Source organism: Theropithecus gelada, chromosome 6 (genome assembly GCF_003255815.1).
Source record: "Theropithecus gelada isolate Dixy chromosome 6, Tgel_1.0, whole genome shotgun sequence".
In the NCBI taxonomy this organism is placed as follows: domain Eukaryota; kingdom Metazoa; phylum Chordata; class Mammalia; order Primates; family Cercopithecidae; genus Theropithecus; species Theropithecus gelada.
The window spans coordinates 74667752-74682353 of NC_037673.1; positions in this window are offsets into that span (position 1 = coordinate 74667752).

A 14602-nucleotide genomic window follows, 5' to 3' on the forward strand; every position below is an offset into this window, starting at 1 on the left:
TATTTGTTTCAAATGCTTCATTTTCCTGATTAGAGAGGAAAAATTATTGGAGAAATTATCAAAACTAATCACCACTTGAAAATGTATTGTACAGGCCTTCCAAAAATGAAGCTACATTTATGAGTTGAGAATCATATTATGGTTAAATCAAATACAAGATAGGAAGCTGCAAACATTACATTTCACCTTCCTGGGTAGTAATCTAAATCTAAATGTAGATGAATTTTAGATGAATCTTATTTAAATCAATTCCATCCTAAATTATGTGCATCACTGCAGTCATTTGAAATAGTAGACTGAACAGATTCAGAAAAGTACTACTCAGAGATTAGTAGAATGAATTTTTTATAAAACTGTCTTGATTCCCCTTGGAATTCTTTAAAAAGTAAAATAAAAATTTAAAAATTCATCTAGGGACTGAGCGTGATGGCTCCTTCTCAAAAAAAAAAAAAAAAGAAATAAAAATAATTAGCTGGGCGTGGTAAATCTCAGCTACTTGGGAGGCTGAAGAAGGAGAATTGCTTGAACCCAGGAGGCAGAGGTTGCAGTGAGCCAGCCAAGATCATACCACTGCACTCCAGGCTGGGCAACAGAGGGAGACTCTGTCTCAAAAAAGATTTTAAAAAAAAAAGCACATTAAAAAAAAAAACCAGAAAAACAAAAATAAAAACTCATCGTGTTCTAATTCTAGGAAAAACATTAGGGAAGAAGTAACTATTTGGGGAAGTCTGTGATATGAAATTCAACTCTGTGACCTCACAGAAAGGACATAACATGAAGAAAGCCTTCAGACTAATTTTTGTCAAATCAACCCAACTAGGTTTCATCAACTTTATATGAATTCATTTTACTTGGTGCTAATCAAGTTAAATTTTTTAAATAAGTGTATATAAGAAGAAATGCAGCTGGGCGCAGCGGCTCACGCCTGTAATCCCAGCACTTTGGGAGGCCGAGGCAGGCAGATCATGAGGTCAGGAGATTGAGACCATCCTGGCTAACATGGTGAAACCCCATCTCTACTAAAAACACAAAAAATTAGCCAGGCGTGGTGGTGGGCGCCTGTAGTCCCAGCTACTTGGGAGGCTGAGGCAGAAGAATCATGTGAACCCGGGAGGCAGAGCTTGCAGTGAGTGAGATCACGCCACTGCACTCCAACCTGGACAACAGAGCAACAGAGCGAGACTCAGACTCAAAAAAAAAAAAAAAAAAAAGAAAAGAAAAAGAAATGCAGCCTGTTGATCCTGAAGTAGATTAGGTGCTGTTGAATTGAGAACTTTAGCCGGACATGGGAGTGGAGGACAAGCAAAAGATGCTGACTTGGCCTAGGGATCCCCAGGAGAGGACAAGGGAGAGGAATGAGTGAATCTCCTAACAACAGCGAGAGAGCAATGCCAGCAGGTGGAGAAAAGAGCAAAGGCCTGAGAGCAGCTATAGCTCTGTGATGAGACTTCTTGTATGCAAGCGACTACTGCATGGCCCATAGCAGCTTAAAATAAATGGGCACCAGCAGATAAGACAGGTGATAATAACAGCTCGAAATAAATGGGCAGACTAATATTTCCTTATGGTTCTGAATATGACATTTGTTTCTAGTTTTGTAACTATGAGTTTATGTGAACCTCATGGGTTTTGAGTTAGGCAAATAGCTTCTATGTAATTAAAAGTAATTCCATCTTTTTTTTTTTTTTTTTTTTTTTTTTGAGACAGAGTCTAGCTGTGTCACCCAGGCTGGAGTGCAGTAGTGTGATCTTGGCTCACTGCAACCTCCACCTCCCGGGTTCAAGCAATTCTCCTGCCTCAGACTCCCGAGTAGCTAGGACTACAGGCACCCGCCACCACGCTCGGCTAATTTTTTGTTTGTATTTTTAGTAGAGATGGGGTTTCACCAAGTTGGCCAGGCTGGTCTTGAACTCATGACTTCAGGTGATCTGCCTGCTTGACCTCCCAAAGTGCTAGGATTACAGGTGTGAGCCACTGCTTCCAGCTGTGATTCCATCTTAATAAAGTTCTGTGATCTGCCAAAAAAAAAAAAAAAAAAAAAGAAAAAGAAAAAAGAAGAAAAAATGCAAAAGATACATTACTTTTTTTTTTTTCCCCGAGATGGAGTTTCACTCTTGTGGTCCAGGTTGGAGTGCAACGGCACAATTTTAGCTCATCGCAACCTCTGCCTCCTGGGTACAAGTGATTCTCCTGCTTCAACCTCCCAGGTAGCTGGGATTACAGGCATGCACCACCACGCCCAGCTAATTTTGTATTTTTAGTAGAGACGGGGTTTCTCCAAATTGGTCAGGCTGGTCTCAAACTCCCGACCTGAGGTGATCCTCCTGCCTTGGCTTCCCAAAGTGCTGGGATTACAGGCATAAACCACTGTGCCTGGCCCAGAAGATATACTTCTAAGAAATGAAGTACATATAAATGAATTATTAATTAACATTATGAAATTTCATCTTGTTTCCATCTCAGCCTATACTTCAAATTCATATATTTGTCTTAAAACATGCTTCAGTTTTTTATTCCAAGAAGCCATATCATGTAAGTCAATAATGAATCCATATGAAATAGTTACATGAAGTTCTAACTCAGAAAACACTCAGAGAAATTATTTTGGCATAAAGAAGCCACTCTTTGGAGGCAACAGAAATTCAGATTCATACTCTGCCACTGTTAGGTATGGATATTTATAAAATTGGGGTAATATAAAGTCATTTTTATAATGTCATTATTAAAATTATCAGCACCAGAATCGTATTTCATTGAATATATATCCACTCTCTTGCCCACCTGTGAGCCTTATCAGTCCCTGATGGCAGAGACAGTCTTTTGTTTGTTCTGGGTGTGGTCTTATGTCAGAGTAACAGAGCAAAACAGGATGCACGTGTGTGAGAAAAACTGGGTAATGTTAGCAATTTTATGGGTTTCATACTTGGTGGTGCTTCATCTTAATTTCCTGTAATTTGATGTCTTAATCTTTAATTGCTCCATTTTGAAATCAGCCACCAGCTGCAGCTAATACAGGTCACAGTAACCAGATGAATCAGCCTCACACTCCTGAGGCCATTCTGCACATTTGCCAACAACATTCAGAGCAGACGTGACCAAAGGGTCATAACAAGCAGACTAGTCAGTTGACGAAGTTGGTTTAGAGCTGTAGCTTTCTCAAAGACAGTGTGGACCAGCAGCGTCAGCATCACCTGGGAATGTGTTAGTAATGCAATTATTGAACCCCACACCAGACTTAGGGCAACAGAAACTCTGAAGGTGGGGACCAGCAACCTAAGTTTTAACAAGCCATGCAGGTGATCCTCATGTACATTAAGGTTTGAGAATCACTGGATTAGGTCAGGGGTCCCAACCCTCAGGCTGCGGACCAGTACTGGTCCATGGCCTGTTAGGAACCGGGCTGCACAGGAGGAGGTGAGTCGAAGGCTAGTGAGCATTACTACCCTAGCTCCGCCGCCTATCAGAACAGCAGCAGTGTTAGATTCTCATAGGAGAATAAACCCTATTGCAAACTGCACATGTGAGGGATCTAGGTTGCGTACTCCTTATGAGAATCTAATGCCTGATGATCTGAAGTGGAACAGTTTCATCCTGAAACCAACCCCTGCCCACTGCCCTCCCAGTTCATGGAAAAACTGTCTTCCATGAAACCAGTCCCTGGTGCCAAAAAGCCTGGGGACCGCTGGATTAGGTGCTTCTCCAATGTCATGATTTTATAGAAATTTGTGAAACACTGATTTTGTGACAAAGCTTCAAAGGTTACTTGAATAAGTAGAGTGATTAAGGAAGTGTTAATAAGACAAACCTGGACAAATTACTTAACTTCAGTTTCCTCGGTAAAGGGAGATTACTAATAGTTCTGATCTCATAGGATCGGTTGTGAGGATTCAACAAGTTAATACACATGAAATGCCCCAAACAGCTCTGGGTGTCCTAAGTATTTAATAAATGGTCCTAGGGAGGGAATTTTATTATCCTCAATTTTCAAATGAAGGCCCAGAGGTACTAGGAAGGTAAATAATTTACCCAAGTAAATAAAAACTAGAATCCACCCAAATTGCAGGCTTTGGTCCACTCTACTACTATACTTCCCAGTGGAGGTGGGGAGGAGTATAAACTGGAAGAAATATTCGACAAACTAGTCATAGGTTCTCCAGAGTTACTGTCTACAATTTAAGGGGGGTAAAAAAGGAACTGAATTGCTTTTTCATTTTTCTCAAACCTTAGGGATGGTTGATGCAATAGCAGAAGGAAAACATTCTTACCTCCTAAAATTATTGTCTTGCTGTCAGCAGAGTTTGTGGTCACCTGTGCTGGCACACAGACAGCAGCCAAGGGGCTCCACTTCCATCCTAATGGATCCAGCCCTCCGGAGGCTCCCGATTCTGTTACACATGGTTCTTTATTTCTAGGTGGAAGAGGCTATAAATTCTGCAAAACTGTTGTAATTCATTTTCTGCTAGACCAGTTAGCAAGTGTTCTCTAAATACATTATTACTGTGGGTGGTTTTGTTGTCATTATCATATTACTAATGTTTAGCAATTCTGTTTCTTCATTCTTGCTCTACTTTTTTCTGAGACGTGGCACGATCTCAGCTCACAGCAACCTCCGACTCCCTGATTCAAGCGATTCTCCTGCCTCAGCCTCCTGAGTAGCTGGGATTACAGGCACATGCCACCATGCCCAGCTACTTTTTGTATTTTTAGTATAGACGGGGTTTCACCATATTGGCCAGGCTGGTCTCGAACTCCTGACCTCGTGATTTGCCCACCTCGGCCTCTCACAGTGCTGGGATTACAGGCGTAAGCCACCATGCCCGGCCTCTACTTTGTTTTCTAGGAAAAGCAAGATACTAGAAATATCTGATATTCTCTTCCTTCCTCCTCAATCTGACCAAGTTTTGCAAAATCTAAAGTCTAAAAAGCACCAGTTGGGTGAATGTTAATGACAATGGGGAATTATTGCTAATTCTTCAGGGCATGATCAATGGCACATCTAGTTTATCTGATATCTAGAACTAATCACTTTTAAATCCCTACTTTTTTCATAGGACAAAATTACTTTCAGTAACAATCACGAAAACAAATTAATAATAATAACCAGAAAAATACAGTAAAATTTAATTTCTTTTTTACTTTAAAAACATTTTCTAGAAACAGGGTCACACTCCGTTACCCAGGCTGGAATGCAATTGTGAGATCATAGTTCACTGCAACCTTGAACTCCTAGGCTCAAGAGATCCCTGCCTCAGCCTCCAGGCCTGAAATTTTATTTTATTGAACTTCATATATATATAAAATTTCATATGTATAAAACATGCCAGTAGGCCAGCAGTGGTGGCTTATGCCTATAATCCCACTTTGAGAGGCCAAGGAGGGAGGACTGCTTGAGGTCAGGAGCTTGAGACCAGCCTGGGCAGCACAGTAAGACCTCATCTCTACGAAAAATTAAAAAACAAAACCATGGTGAGGCTGGGCACTGTGGCTCACACCTGTAATCCTAGCACTTTGGGATCACAAGGTCAGGAGTTTGAGACCAGCGTGGTCAACATAGTGAAATCCCGTCTCTACTAAAAATACAAAAATTAGCCGGGCATAGTGGCACACGCCTGTAGTCCCAGTTACTCGGGAGGCCGAGGCAGGAGAATCGCTTGAACCCAGGAGGCGGAGGTTGTGGTGAGCCGAGATTGCACCACTGCGATCTAGTCTGGGCAACAGAGTGAGACTCCATCTCAAAAAAAAAAAAAAAAAAGCAACATAACTTTTTAAAAAACTACACACATACACAATATAATAAAGACTTAATACCATTTACTGTAATTGCATTAATTATTAAGGGGGAAATTATACCTACATATTGGTCGTTTACAGTAATGAATGATGTTAGGATTTCATTGCAATCAAATAAGAAGAATTCCAGCTAACATAAAGATACTATTTATGTTAACCAAGATAGTTTATTTATCAACTAAAACTAGTTAGCCTTCTGTGCAGGAGTTCCAGCCTCTCTAAAGTCATGTGTTCTGGTATTTGTCCCCAAAAACTTCATGAGACCCAGCCTTTATGAAACTAGGCCTGAACCATGGTTGAATTCTGTCCACAAAAAGATGTTTAGACTTTAGAAAATGTTGTAAAATTACCAAACAAAAATACTGCACCTCTGTTTCACTGTAGTTAATTTTACACTCAAAGAATCCAAGTGGTCATGCTGAATGACAGAATTGCTGTAATTCACATTCCTTTTCTTATCGTTACAATGACCATGCCATCGTTGTTCCTTTCAAATCTACCATCTAGATGCAGGAATATTCGTACTACAGAGGTCAGAAACACAAACTGTGTTTCCCTCTCCACATACCCACTCACTCTAATTCCACAATTCCAAGTCATTTCCATTTAGAATTTATTTTCAAAACTAATGCTTGTATTTTTTTTTTTTTTTTTTTTTTTTTGAGACGTAGTCTCGCTCTGTCGCCCAGGCTGGAGTGCAGTGGCCCCATCTCAGCTCACTGCAAGCTCTGCCTCCTGGTTTACGCCATTCTCCTGTCTCAGCCTCCCAAGTAGCTGGGACTACAGGCGCCCGCCACCTCACCCGACTGGTTTTTTGTATATTTTAGTAGAGACGGGGTTTCACCATGTTAGCCAGGATGGTCTCGATCTCCTGACCTCGTGATCCGCCCGTCTTGGCCTCCCAAAGTGCTGGGATTACAGGCTTGAGCCACGGCGCCCAGTCTAATGCTTGTATTTTAATTCCAGGACACTAAGGGGCCAAGTGTGTATTTAAAACTCTTTAGTTGGCTGGGTGCGGTGGCTCATGCCAGTAATCCCAGCACTTTGGAAGGCCAAGGCGAGCGGATCACGAGGTCAGGAGTTCCAGATCAGCCTGACCAACATGGTGAAACCCCGTCTCTACTAAAAATACAAAATTAGCCAGGCATGGTGGCATGCGCCTGTAATCCTAGCTACTCAGGAGGCTGAGGCAGGAGAATCTCTTGAACCCAGGAGGTGGAGGTTGCACTGAGCCAAGATGGTGCCACTGCAGTCCAGCCTGGGCGACAGAGTGAGACTCCATCTCAAAAATAAATAAAATAAAATAAAACTATTTAGTTGCCATTGGAACACAACGTTTACTTTAAAATAAAAAGTGCTCACTTGGCCAGGAGCGGTGGCTCACGCCTATAATCCCAGCACTTTGGGAGGCCCAGGTGGGTGGATCACTTGAGGTCAGGATTTCAAGACCAGCCTGGCCAACATGGTGAAACCCTGTCTCTACCAAAAAATATAACAACTAGCTGGGTGTGGTGGTGTGCACCTGTAGTCCCAGCTACTCAGGAGGCTGAGGCACGAGAATTGCTTGAGCCTGGGAGGTGGAGGCTTCAGTGAGCTGTGGCACCACTGCACTCCAGCTTGGGTAAAAGAATGAGATTCCGTCTCAAAAAAAAAAAAAAAAAGGCTCACTTGAAGTTTATATATTATTCAACAGAATGCAACAATTGTTGACGGCGTAAACACCCTCCCCCAGAAAAAGTCTTAGCAAGCAGTATTTTATTACTGACATTTTGAGAATTGCTGGTGTATGGTTGGTTTTTATTATATATATGTTTAATTCTTTATAGACAATGTATCCAATTATTCCCTGCACCCACAGCAGACTACTTCCACTGCTTCCCTCTCCACTGGCACATGATTAAATAGATGAATCCCCTTATTCTTGGTTGATACATGCTGAAATATTTGAAGACGAAGTTTCAAAATGTCTACAACTTAATTTCAAATGGCTAAGACACACACAAAGCACATAGAGATTGATAATGAAAATATGGGGAAACATTGATTGCTGAATATAGATAATCATCATTGTACCATTCTTTATTTTGAAATTGTTTATCAGAAAACTATTGTAAAAGGTACTATTTTTACCCTTTGGCTAATTTATCAGAAAAAAGTATGTACATACACGTATTTATACTTTTATGTTATACATAATGTAAATTTTTTTCACTTTTTTTTTTTTTTTTTTTTTGAGATAGGTTCTCACTCTGTCACCTAGGCTGGAGTGCTGAGTGGTGGCATGGGTTTCAGCTCACTGCAACCTCTGCCTCCCGGGCTCAAGTGATCCCCCCACCTCAGCCTCTGGAATAGCTGGGACCACAGGTGTGCACCACCATATCCGGCTAATTGTTTTGTATTTTTAGTTGCCCAAGCTGGTTTCAAAATCCTGGACTCAAGTGATCTGCCTGCCTCAGCCTCCCAATAGCTGGGATTACAGGCATGAGCCACCACACCTGGACCAACAATTTTCTAATCAACAAATATATTTTTGTGTTTTGTTGAGACAGAGTCTTACTCTGTCCCCCAGGTTGGAGTGCAACAGCACAATCTCAGCTCACTGCAACCTCCGCCTCCTGGGTTCAAGAGATTCTCGTGCTTCAGCCTCCGGAGTAGCTGAGATTATAGGCGTGCGCCCCCACACCCAGCTAATTTATTTTATGTTATTTATTTTTTGTGTGTGTGAAAAAGAGTCTCGCACTGTCACTGAGGCTGGAGTGCAGTGGTGCAACATTGGCTCACTGCAATCTCCGCCTCCTGGGTTCAGGCGATTCTCCTGCCTCAGCCTCCCGAGTAGCTGGGACTACAGGCATGTGCCACAATACCCAGCTAATTTTTGTATTTTTAGTAGAAACGGGGTTTCTCTATGTTGGCCAGGCTGGTCTCGAACTCCTGACCTCAAGTGACCTGCCCGCCTTGGCCTCCCAAAGTGCTGGGATTACAGGTGTGAGCCACAATATATATATATTTTTAAATTTTTATATATATTGGCCTAAATATACATATTAATTAAATGATAATAAGTAAACTCATTATTTTTAAAAAGAAAAAAAAAATGATGAGAAGTTTGAACTCTTAAACAAAATTGCATTTTCCAATTTTCTGAAATTGCCTATTAATGTAGATACAGTCTTCCATAGTTTTTGATAGATTGTTTTAAAATGATATAAATTACGCCTCTACTAAAAATACAAAAATTAGCTGGGCGTGGTGGTGCATGCCTGTAATCCCAGCTACTTCCAAGGCTGAGGCAGGAGAATCGCTTGAACCTGGGAGGCGGAGGTTGCAGTGAACAGAGATTGCGCTACTGCACTCCAGCCTGGGACAGAGTGAGACTGTCTCAAAAAAAAAAAAAAAAAAAAAGAGAGAGAGAGACAAGGTCTCATTCTGTCACCCAGGCTGGAGTGCAGTGGTAGAAACATGGCTCACTGCAGCCTCAACCACTTGGGCTCAATCAGTCCTCCTACCTCAGCCTCCCAGCAGCTGGAACCACAGGCAGATGCCACTACACCCAACTAATTTTTTATTTTTTGTACAGATGTGGTCTCACTGTGTTGCCCAGGTTGGTTTTCACCTCGTGGGCTCCAGCAATTCTCCCACCTCAGCCTCCCAAAGTGCTGGGATTACAGGCATGAGCCACCATATCCAGCTGCACTGCAATTTTCCCAGCTTGAACAGGGCCTGGGTTGATAGTATAACCACTTTTCTAGTGCGTTGTTGTCTCCAGATTCAAACTTTAAACAAGATTTTCTTTATATGTATTTTATATATTTTTATATATATATATATAGAGAGAGAGAGAGAGAGATAGCTATATACCTAAGAAACAATGATTTAAAACTCAGTTCAGAAGTTCTCCATTTCATTATATCCTTTTGATATGGCAGTATAAAATGAGCTTGAGCTTGTTATTAATTTGAAAATCAATTGAACTTTGTTTTACTTACCTTTAGTTTTGTAACTTTTTTGTTTTTTTTTTTTAAACGAATAGACTATTTTTCAGACCAGCTTTAGGTTTATAGCAAAATGAAGGGAAAAGTACAGAGAGTTCCCACAGGCACCCTCTAATGGACACCCACAGCCTCCCCCACCATTGCTATTCTGTACATTTGTCACAATCCGTGGCCCAACGCTAACACATCATTATCAACCAAAGCCCATAGTTTACATTAGGGATTCACTCTTGATGTTGAATGTTCTATGAGTTTTGAAAAATGTATAGTGACATGTATTCATCATTTACTATCGTTCAAAATAGCTTAGACCTCAATTTTTTTTTAATTAAAATATTTTCAGAATAAGTTTTTTAAGAGTTAAGTCCTGGAATTGAAAATGTCAGTATTTAATTTATACTATGACTAGTCTTTTAAGTTCCAACTCTGTCAGAAAATTCCTATTATAATGAATTTTTATCATACTACTTATTTTTGTTTGTGGTATTAACGTTACCACCATAAACAAATCTTTGAAACTATTTCTTCTTGTATCCTCAAAAGTTTCCATTAAAACGTTATCTGTGTCCGCCTAACTCATTGCTTTCAAGGGAATAAAACAGTTGTTTGAGTCAACTAGAAAACAAATCCGATTAAGACAAGGAGACACTTTATTCGAAAGGATTAATGCAAGTGGTGGCTATGAGAAAGATAATGGTAACTGGGAGAACTCTCTGACAATAACATCTGCAAGCGTCTGAAAGGTTAGGCAAAAAGGGATTTTCTTTTTTAGAGAGGAGTAAACAAGGCTAGAAAGAACCAGGCGTGGAGAAGTGGGATTAAAGGGTGCAGGTAGCATGACTGGTTAGTAGATCAGAGAATGTTTTACCCTGAGGTGACCCTATTTTTGGGAGAGCCTTTTAGGGAAGGACTTTTAGACTGAGGGGCAGCCAAAATTTAGGAGCCTGGGGGAAGGGGAGAAACTTAACCAAAGTTGGATTAACTAGCACTCTGTTCCAGTTTTGATTCCATGGACATAAGCGGTTCAACTAGCCTTTATGAGGCAGAGAATGGGAACCTGGAGGGTCTGGCCTTGGCATGGGTGAACAAGAGAGGCGTCTGTGAATCTTATCTAAATCCTAGGGGGAAGGGTGATTCTTTGCAATAAGCCCATTTCCAGAACACAAAGGGTAGGGAAATTTCCTTTTTTCTTTTTTTTTTTTTTTTTTTTTTTTTGAGACAGAGTCTTGCTCTGTCGCCCAGGCTGGAATGCAGTGGCGCGATCTTGGCTCACTACAATCTCCGCCTCCCCAGTTCAACCAATCCTCGTGCTTCAGCCTCCTGGGTAGCTGAGGCCACAGGCATGTGCCACCACACCCGGCTAGTTTTTGTATTTTTAGTAGAGGCAGGGTTTCACCATGTTGGCCAGGCTGGTCTCCAACTCCTGACATCAGGTGATCCACCAGCCTCGGCCTCCCAAAGTGCTGGGATTACAGGTGTGAGCCACCCCGCCCAGCCAGGTAGGGGAATTTATTAACTTTAACCTTTTTCCAGGATTACAAGGCTCAGGTCAAATTCAACAGTCAGTGCCCCATTTTGTTCAAGATAAATGGTATTTTTTGTCACTGAACAACTCAGGATCATAAATCTCTTGGGTTGAGTGAAGCAGGGTCTCAGAAATAGTTTCCTGATGACTCTTGTTGGTGTTGTTGCTGTAAAATCTGTTGAATCATAGTCCATTGTTCTTCCTTCAAAACAGTGTAATACTAAAAAATTCCCATCTTCTAAGATTCAATTTTGGGTCATTAATTTCTAAAATGTCTCAGACTAGAGTTTTCTGTTCAATCCTTGAAGATTCAGGCCAGACATGGTGGCACACACCTGTAACTCCAGCACATTGAGGGGCCAAGGTGGGAGGATTACTTGAAGCCAGGGATTCAAGATCAGCCTGGGCAACATAGCAAGACCCCATCTTTGAAAAAAGAAGATTTAAACATACAACAAGGATTAAAATTTTAAATACAAGTAAGAAAACAGCTATAGTCTTCAGAAAGTTGAGCTCTGTCGCCCAGGCTGGAGTGCAGTGGCGCAATCTCCCTCGGCTCACTGCAGCCTCCGCCTCCCGGGTTCAAGCAATTCTCTGCCTCACCCTCCTGAGTAGCTGGGATTACAGGCACCCGCCACTGTGCCTGGCTAATTTTTGTAATTTTTGTAGAGACAGGGTTTCACCATCTTGGCCAGGCTGGTCTTGAACTCCTGACCTCGTGATCCACCCACCTTGGCCTCCCAAAGTGCTGGGATTATAGGCATGAGCCACCACGACCAGCAGATACCACATTTTCTTTTCTTTTTTTTGAGACGGAGTCTCGTTCTGTAGCCCAGGCTGGAGTGCAGTGGCGCCATCTCGGCTCACTCCAAGCTCCGCCTCCCGGGTTCATGCCATTCTCCTGCCTCAGCCTCCCGAGTAGCTGGGACTACAGGCGCCCGCCACCACACCTGGCTAATTTTTTGTATTTTTAGTAGAGACGGGGTTTCACCGTGTTAGTCAGGATGGTCTCTATCTCCTGACCTTGTGATCCGCCCACCTCGGCCTCCCAAAGTGCTGGGATTACAGGTGTGAGCCACAGCGCCCAGCCCACATTTTCAAAACAATATTGATAAAGAAAAATAAATTCAGAGCAGTGCTCACCAAAAAGAATAGTGGTGACCATAATTCTACCAAAAAAAAAAAAAAGAGTCTTGGGGTCAAATAGGATTAGAATACACTGAGTCCTCTATATTCCTCCTAGAGCTTCACAATGCGCTTAGCATATCCGAGGCTCTGGGAAGTGCTAATAGAAATAGAAACTTCTTTCAATTTGCTTAGCACACTACTTTCCAAATACCTTTTTTTCTTTTAGTTCTGTAATAACATAATGATGATCCTACTCAACCAGAATTTTGTTTTGTTTTAGTTTTTGAGACAGGATCTTGCTCTGTCACCCAGGCGGGGGTGCAGGGGTGCAATCACAGCTCACTGAAGCCTCCACCTCCCAGGGACAGCCATTCTCCCCTATCAGCCTCCTAAGTAGCTGGGACCACAGGCACATATCACCATACTCAGCTAATTCTTGTATTTTTCATAGAAACAGGATTTGGCCATATTACCAGCCTGGTCTCAAACTCCTGGGATCAAGTGATCCTTTCGCCTCAGTCCCCTAGAACGCTGGGATAACAGGCGTGAGCCACTGTACCCCATTCAGATTTTTAAAATCATCAGTTTGAGAAACACTAACCCAGAGAGTGACCAGGATGCTGAGGATGTCTGGGAAATGAAGGAACTGAGATTGGGGAAAAGAATGTGCACTTGAACTCAGATCTGTTTTCTTTTCTTTCTTTTTTTTTTTTTCTTTTTTGAGATAGAGTTTCCACTCTTGTCACCCATGCTGGAGTGCAGTGGCACAATCTCAGCTGGCTGCAACCTCAGCTCACTGCAACCTCCGATCTCGGTTCACAGCAACCTCCTCTTCCTCCCGAGAATCATTCAAGCAATTCTCCTGCCTCAGCCTCCCGAGTAGCCAGGACTACGGATGCGCGCCACCACCCCTGGCTATTTTTTTTTTTTCAATTTTTAGTAGAGACAGGGTATCACCATGTTGACCAGGGTGGTCTCGAACTCCTGACTTAGGTGATCCGCCCACCTCGGCCTCCCAAAGTGCTGGGATTACAGGCGTGAGCCACCGTGCTGGGCCTCAGATCTGTTTTCTAATCCCAGCTCAGCCATTTAAAAGTTTCATGACCTTTCTCACCTGTAAAATGGGTATGAAAATACCGATCTTGGCCAGGCATGGTGGCTCACGCCTGTAATCCCAGCACTTTGGGAGGCGGAGGTGGGCAAATGACAAGGTCAGGAGTTCAAGACCAGCCTGGCCACTACGGTGAAACCCTGTCTCTACTAAAAATACAAAAATTAGCTGGGTGTGGTGGTGGGCACCTGTAGTCCCAGCTACTTGGGAGGCTGAGACAGGAGAATAGCTTGAACGTGGGAGGTGGAGGTTGCAGAGAGCCAAGATCACGCCACTGCACTCCAGCCTAGGAGGTTGCAGAGAGCCAAGATCACGCCACTGCACTCCAGCCTAGGAGGCAGAGCAAGACTCCATCTCAAAAAAAAAAAAGAAAAAACAAATACCAATCTTGTAATGTTTTTGTAAAGATTGGCAATGGAATGTATAAAACATCTAGCCCATTGTCTAGTTCATCGTGTGCAAATAAAACGTTATGCATCTCTCTTATTATTGTTAATTATTTCACCAGGGTAAAAGAAAGCTAGAAGAAAGAGGAAGAGGAGTATCATGAGAGCTTTTCATATAGAAGAGGGAACAGACTATGATAAACCCATCCAAATGGCAGGAGAGCTGATGGGGGAGAACATTAACCCCAAAATATGGCACTTTGGTATTTGAGAAAATAGTACAAGCAGGAAGGTCTCTGATGGTCCTTCTCCTCTGCCTGAAGCTGGTCATAAAATATTCATTACAAAGGTAGCTTCCCTACACTCAGAGGAAAGAAACATCCTTATTTTAGAAGACTCACAGATGTCAAGAAGAATTTCAACCAACAGCTCTTGCTAAATTTCCCTTAGTTTATTAATATTAGGTCATACTTTCTTTATCCAATTATATTTCTGCATGACTGTCTACTCTTCATCAAACCTAAGTATAAAAATATGGATTTTTCCTTTTGTTTGGGTCGTTTCTGAAGGCTCCCATGTCACATAAAATTTTTATTAAACAAATTAGTGTGTTTCTCTATTGTTAATTTGTCTCTTGTTATATGTACCTCAGCCATGTACCTGGCAATGG